Here is a 6,766-nt window from a genome sequence, read left to right as displayed (position 1 = left end):
CTATCACAAGGCTCTAGTGGCTGGCCTCCGTGGGGCTGGAAGGCAACCCAGCAATTTGGCAAAGGTAAGGGAAATTATGCAGCGAGCCACTGAGCCCCTTTCAATGTTCCTTGAGTGTCTCATGGAGGCATTCAGGTGGTTCACCCCGTTTGACCCTGCCTCTGAGGGACAAAGAGCCTCCGTGGCTATGGCCTTTATAGGATAGTTGGCATCCGATATTAAAAGAAAACTTCAGAGACTTGAGAGATTACAAGATCTCTCTTTACAAGACTTAGTTAAAGAGGCAGAAAAGGTATATCATAAGAGGGAGACAGAAGAAGAAAAAGAACAAAGAAAGGAAAAAGAAAGGGAAGAAAGGGAAAATAAAAGAGAAAAGAGACAAGAAAAATATCTAGCTTGGATCCTGGCCACTGTAGTAAGAAAAGGGAGCCAAGGCACAACCGAAAGGGAGCCAAGGCACAACCCCACCAAAGGACAAAAGCCTGGTCATATTCCACTAGAAAAAGACCAATGTGCCTATTGTAAAGAAAAAGGACACTGGGCAAAAGACTGCCCTAAAAGGGCAAGAAAACAAAAAGCCCAACCGAGCCTATCAGCTGAGGTGCTTGCCCTACAAGAAGACTCAGACTGGGGGGATGGGGCTCGGAGCCCCTCCCTGAGCCTAGGGTAACTCTAAAAGTGGAGGGGAAGCCAATTAACTTTCTAGTCAACACGGGAGCCCAGCACTCAGTATTACTTGTGCCATCAGGGCCACTTTCCAAAAAGAAATCCTGGGTCATAGGGGCCACAGGACATCAGCAATACTCATGGACCACTGATAGGACAGTAGATCTAGGAAGGGGACCTCTTTCCTGGTAATTCCTGAGTGCCCAGCTCCCCTACTTGGAAGAGACTTACCAAAATGGGGACCCAAATCAGTTTCACCCCAGGGGACCCAAAGATTACTCAAGATGCGCAGACCCTAATCTTAACCATGCGCCTAAAAGGTGAACATTGGCTTTATAGAGACCTTCATGAGGGTGCCACCCCCCTCCAAACTTGGCTACAAAAATACCCTGGCACATGGGCCAAAACAGCTGGGATAGGACTGGCCGCTAATAGGCCCCCAATAGTAATAGAACTGAAAGCCACTTTGACTCCTGTGGCAGTACGCCAATATCCCATGACTAAAGAAGCCCGAGAGGGTATCCGGCCCCACATCCAGTGCCTCTTACACCTGGGCATTCTAATAAAGTGTCAGTTGCCTTGGAATATGCCCTTATTGCCTGTTAAAAAACCTGGCACAAATGACTATCATCCTGTACAAGACTTATGAGAAGTCAACAGGCAGGTACAAGATATCCATCCCACTGTGCCCAATCCATATAACCTGTTAGCTCTCTTCCCCCAGAACAAGACTGGTATACCGTCTTAGACATAAAAGATGCTTTCTTTTGCCTGTGACTGCACCCTTCCAGCCAGAACCTTTTTGCCTTCAAATGGAGTGATCCCGATACAGGGATCACAGGGCAGCTAACCTGGACTCAGCTCTCTCAGGTATTTCAACACTCACCAAACATTTTCAATGAGGCCCTCTATCAAGACCTTGCCCACTTTCAAGCCAGCCACCTCGAAATAACTCTCCTCCAATATGTGGATGACCTGTTGCTCATGGGGACAACTGAAAAAGCCTGTCAACGAGGTACAGGACTCCTGCTAGAGGAACTAACACATCTGGGATATCGAGCCTCTGCCAAGAAGGCCCAAATCTGCAAGTAAGAGATAATGTACCTGGGCTATATCTTAAAGGATGGGAAAAGATGGCTGACAGATGCTAGGGAACAGACTGTAACCCAGATTCCCGTTCCTCGCACGTCCCGTCAAGTGCGAGAATTTCTGGGAACAGCAGGGTTCTGTCGCCTATGGATCCCAGGGTTCACCACCATGGCTGCTCCTCTCTACCCATTGTCAAAAGAGAGGGTCCCCTTTGAATGGGGCACTGACCAACAGCAGGCTTTTGACGATATTAAAAAGGCCTTACTATCAGCCGCGGCCCTAGCACTGCCTGATGTGACAAAGCCCTTCACTCTATATGTTGATGAACGGAAGGGAATAGCCCGAGGAGTGCTAACACAACCCTTGGGGCCCTGGAAAAGACCGGTAGCTTATCTCTCAAAAAAATTGGACCCAGTGACTGGAGGATGGCCAATGTGCCTGAGGTCTATAGCAGCTGTGGCAACCTTGGTAAAGGACTCTGATAAGTTGACTATGGGACAAAGGTTACTGGTTGTTGCCCCATGCTTTAGAAAGCATAATCCGGCAACCCCCTGACCATTGGTTGTCTAATGCTCGCATGACCCATTACCAAAGCTGTCTATTAGACAAAGACAGAGTCCAGTTTGGACCACCGGTCACTGTCAATCCTGCCATGCTGCTGCCTGACACCTCGGCTCAAGGGACTGTCATCCGTACCTGCCAAGAGATCCTAGCAGAAGAAACTGGAATCCAGCAGGATCTCCAAGACCAACCTTTACCAAATGCTCAGCTAACCTGGTTCACTGACGAGAGCAGCTACATTATAGAAGGTAAAAGGGTGGCAGGAACAGCAGTGGTAGATGACGAACGAATTGTCTGGGTGAGTAGCTTGCCCAAGGGTACCTCAGCCCAAAAAGCCGAACTTATAGCCCTAACCCAAGCCTTACATCTGGCTGAAAACAGAAGTATAAATATCTATACAGATAGCCAGTACACCTTTGCTACGGCCCACGTCCGTGGGGCTATCTATAGGCAATAGGGCTTGCTAACCTCGGTGGGTAAGGACATTAAACATAAGGAACAAATCCTGAGCCTGTTAGAGGCTATACAACTCCCCAAACAAGTGGCTATTATCCACTGCCCAGGATATCAAAAGGAAAAAAAATGGGTGGCAGAAGGATACCGGCGAGCTGATCAAGTGGCTAAGCAGGCAGCCCAGTGACTTAACATGTTGCTGGTCCAACAATTGTTGGTTCCGGAGGATCCAGCTAGAGTTCTTGTCTATACAGAACAAGACCTACTGGCATAAAATGGAATGGACTCTCACACTGTGACCCCGGAGGGGACATGAGAAACCCCAGAAGGAAAAACTATCCTTCCCCAAAAACAGGCAACAGCTTTTCTCAGGCAACTTCATAAATTAACCCACCTAGGTGCAAAACATTTGATAACCTCCGCCCAGTGGTCCTCGTTCCACATCATGGACTTACATAAACTTGCCAGACTAACAGAGGAAAAATGTAAACCTTGTCAACTAGTTAATGCCTGTCCAAACAAAGTGTCACAAGGAAAACAGCTCCGGGGAAATCACCCAGGAAGTTACTGGGAAATAGACTTTACTGAAATAAAACCAGGCAAATACAGTCTCAAGTATCTGTTAGTACTAGGTGACATCTTTTCAGGATGGGTTGAAGCCTTCCCTATGAAAAAAGAAACCGTTCAGGTCGTTGCCAAAATAATTCTAGAAGAAATCTTCCCCAGGTTCGGGGTACCCCTCATTATTGGGTCTGACAATGGCCCCACTTTTGTCGCTCAGATTAATCAGGGACTGGCCAGGGTCTTGGGGTCCAATTGGAAAGTACATTGTGCATATAGACCTCAAAGTTCAGGACAGGTAGAACGTATGAATAGAACTTTGAAAGAGGCCATGATAAAACTGACCTTAGAGACTGGCATAAAAGACTAGACAGTCCTCCTTCCCTTCACCCTGTTCTGTGTGCAGAACACACCCGGACCTTTTAACCTGACTCCTTTCAAAATTCTGTATGGGGCCCCACCTCCACTTACTGCTATGCATTTCCCTTTCTCCAATTCTCACTCTTCTCAATCTCTCTATGCCAGGCTAAAAGCCCTCAAAGCGATACAAAAAGAGGTATAGGACCAACTCGCCAAGGCCTATAAGCCAGGAGACACACAAGTGCCTCACCAGTTCCAGGTCGGAGACTCAGTTTACATCAGATGACATCAAGTGGCCAATTTAGAGCTTCGGTGGAAAGGACCCTACCTGGTGCTGCTCACCACTCTAACAGCAGTAAAAGTCAATGGTATTGCAGTCTGGATCCATGCCTCTCATGTCAAACCAACACCTCTGCCGGACCCAATTTGGATTGTTCAGAAACTGGACCATCTGCTCAAGTTTCACATCCGCCGCGACAACCCTACTCCTGCTAACAACCCTACCAATGATAAGTAGTGCCAAACCCCATGTCCCCCAGCTATTAACCTGGCAGGTCCTCTCACAAACTGGACAACTAGTCTGGGATACTTCTGCCATCAAGCCACCCTGGTCATGGTGGCCCACCCTACACCCGATTTTTGCCTGCTTACTGTTGGTGTAAACACCGTAGATATGAGATCCTGGGGAACGGGCCTACCCCATTTAACAGGTCCTCCCAAAGCCCAGAGTCCCCCCACTGGTGATAGCCCAAACAGTCGCCAGCTGGCCGGATGTAAATGCGCTTCCCAGCGAAAAGTTCTCTAGGCAACCGAATTCTATGTATGCCCTAAAGACGGGTGATCCCCGGCTCTGGTGCGAAGATGTGGGGGGCTATACCATTTCTTCTGTCAGGAATGGGGCTGCGAAACCACAGGACATGCCAGATGGAAACCCTCCTCCTCCTGGGATTCAATTATTGTAACATTTAATCGGTCTTCCGGAGACCTCTGCAAATCTCAGTTCTGTAATCCATTAAATATTTCCTTCACTTCAAAAGGAAAAGCCCTCTGGCACTGGGAACAGGGTCACACCTGGGGGCTTAGACTTTATCTGACAACAATAGATTATGGGTATATGTTTACTATTAAGTTACAGACCGAGGCCCAACCCGCCATGCCAATAGGTTCCAATGCTGTCCTCTCTGAACAAGAAACATTGAGTAAAAAGCCTGCTGCTCCACCAGGACCACTAAGGCCTACACAAAACTTTTCTACCGCCAGGCCACTGACTACAGAGCAGAGACTTCTCAATTTAATTCAGGGAGCCTTTTATGCCCTTAACTCGTCCAATCCTGATGCTACAAAATCTTGCTGGTTATGCCTATCCGCTCAACCCCCCTTCTATGAGGGAATCGCATCCCTGCAAGATTTTAACACCACTCCTACCCCACTAACCTGTACTTGGAACTCCACACTCACTCTTACTATGGTTTCTGGACAGGGCACCTGTCTAGGTGCAGTGCCTCTCGGTCTTCAGCATCTCTGTAATAAGACTATTCCCACCATCAATTCCACTGACACCTATTTAGTTGTCCCCCCACCTTGGATACTGGTGGGTTTGCAATACAGGATTGACCCCCTGCATCTCCTCCTTGGTATTCAAACCTGCTTCTGACTATTGTGTACTCATTCAAATACTTCCTAGGGTTATCTATTATGACTCCAACATTTTTGAAACATATTTTGATCATGAGCACCTTCAACAAAAGAGAGATCCAATCTCTCTAACCACTCTGGCTGTGTTACTAGGCCTTGGAGTCTCTGCAGGCATTGGAACTGGAACAGCAGCACTCATACAGGCCCCCCAATATCTACAGGGCCTTCGGGTAGCTATAGACAAAGACTTATGAGACATAGAAAGTTCTATAACCAAACTCCAAGAGTCCCTAACTTCCCTATCCAAGGTAGTTTTACAAAATAGGTGGGGGCTCGCTCTTCTGTTCCTAAAAGAGGGAGGGCTATGTGCTTCCCTAAATGAACAATGTTGCTTTTATGTAGACCATTCAGGGGTCATAAAAGACTCAATGACCAAACTCCGAGAGCAACTAGACAAAAGACGTCGGGACCCTGAGGCCCAGCAGGATTGGTTTAAAAGCTAGTATAGTCGGTCCCCCTGGTTTACCACTCTTGTCTCCAGTTTGTTCGGTCCTTTACTCATACTCCTCCTCATTTTAACTTTTGGCCCCTGCATCCTAAACCGATTGGAAACCTTCATCTGTGAGCGAATAAGTTCTGTCCAAATCCTCATGCTCAGACAGCAGTACCAAAACCTTCCACAGTCAGAACATACTAGTTTTTAAGATTAAAATTCCTTCCAAAAACCTGAAATGGGGGAATGAAAAGGAAAAATCTTCCAGGGCTGGCTCAGACACTTGTAAAAAGCTCACCTCCTTCCAAAAAGCTCAGCCACCTGCAAAAAGCTCAGCCCCCTTGCAAACACCACCACCACCTGCTACACCTGGAAACCCAGATCAGACTCTTGTGCAAACTTGACCTGATCTAGTTGCAACCTCTGCAAAAACATTTTTTTAACCTACTTGAGCAAGCAACAACTCTGCTTAAACTAGCAAAAACAGAGTCGCCGCAAACATACCCTAAGGTCCCTTATCTTACCTCTGCATTCTTTCTTCCCCTCACCCCACTGACTTTTGTCTATATAACCTGTACGCCCCTATGATTGGGGCTTCACTCACTATCGTGTCTTGCATGACCGGGAGTGGAGTCCTAGCATGCTAGAAATAAAACCTCTTGTACTTTACATCAAGATCCAACTTTTGTGGTTGATTGGGGTCGCCGTTGTACTCCCTGGACAGGAACCTTACACTCTCTCTCTTTCTCTCTCTCTCTGTCTGTGCCATGGGCTTCTATGAAATGGGTGGCTTATGGGGGAAGGGGACCCAAAGCACACCTGTGCAGGCAAAAAGGCAGCAGCAGAAAATCTGAGATGTGTGAATTTGTGCATTCTTTCTGTTTCTCTCTCTCTCTTGCTGCTGACTCCTGTGCTTGTGGCAAAAGGGTGCATGTGAGAGTCGGGAAA

The 6,766-nt window shown here is 47.4% G+C and overlaps 1 pseudogene; it reads left to right on the top strand.

The window, feature by feature from the left end:
* Positions 1–6,493, top strand: part of LOC102492289 (uncharacterized) — a 7,457-nt pseudogene extending 964 nt beyond the window's left edge.
* The last annotated feature ends 273 nt before the right edge of the window (positions 6,494–6,766 follow it).

The sequence above is a fragment of the Tupaia chinensis genome, unplaced genomic scaffold (genome assembly GCF_000334495.1).
Source record: "Tupaia chinensis unplaced genomic scaffold, TupChi_1.0 Scaffold144763_1, whole genome shotgun sequence".
In the NCBI taxonomy this organism is placed as follows: Eukaryota; Metazoa; Chordata; class Mammalia; order Scandentia; family Tupaiidae; genus Tupaia; species Tupaia belangeri.
Note: the sequence above shows the minus strand (reverse complement) of the source record. Positions and strands in the feature narration are given on the sequence as shown.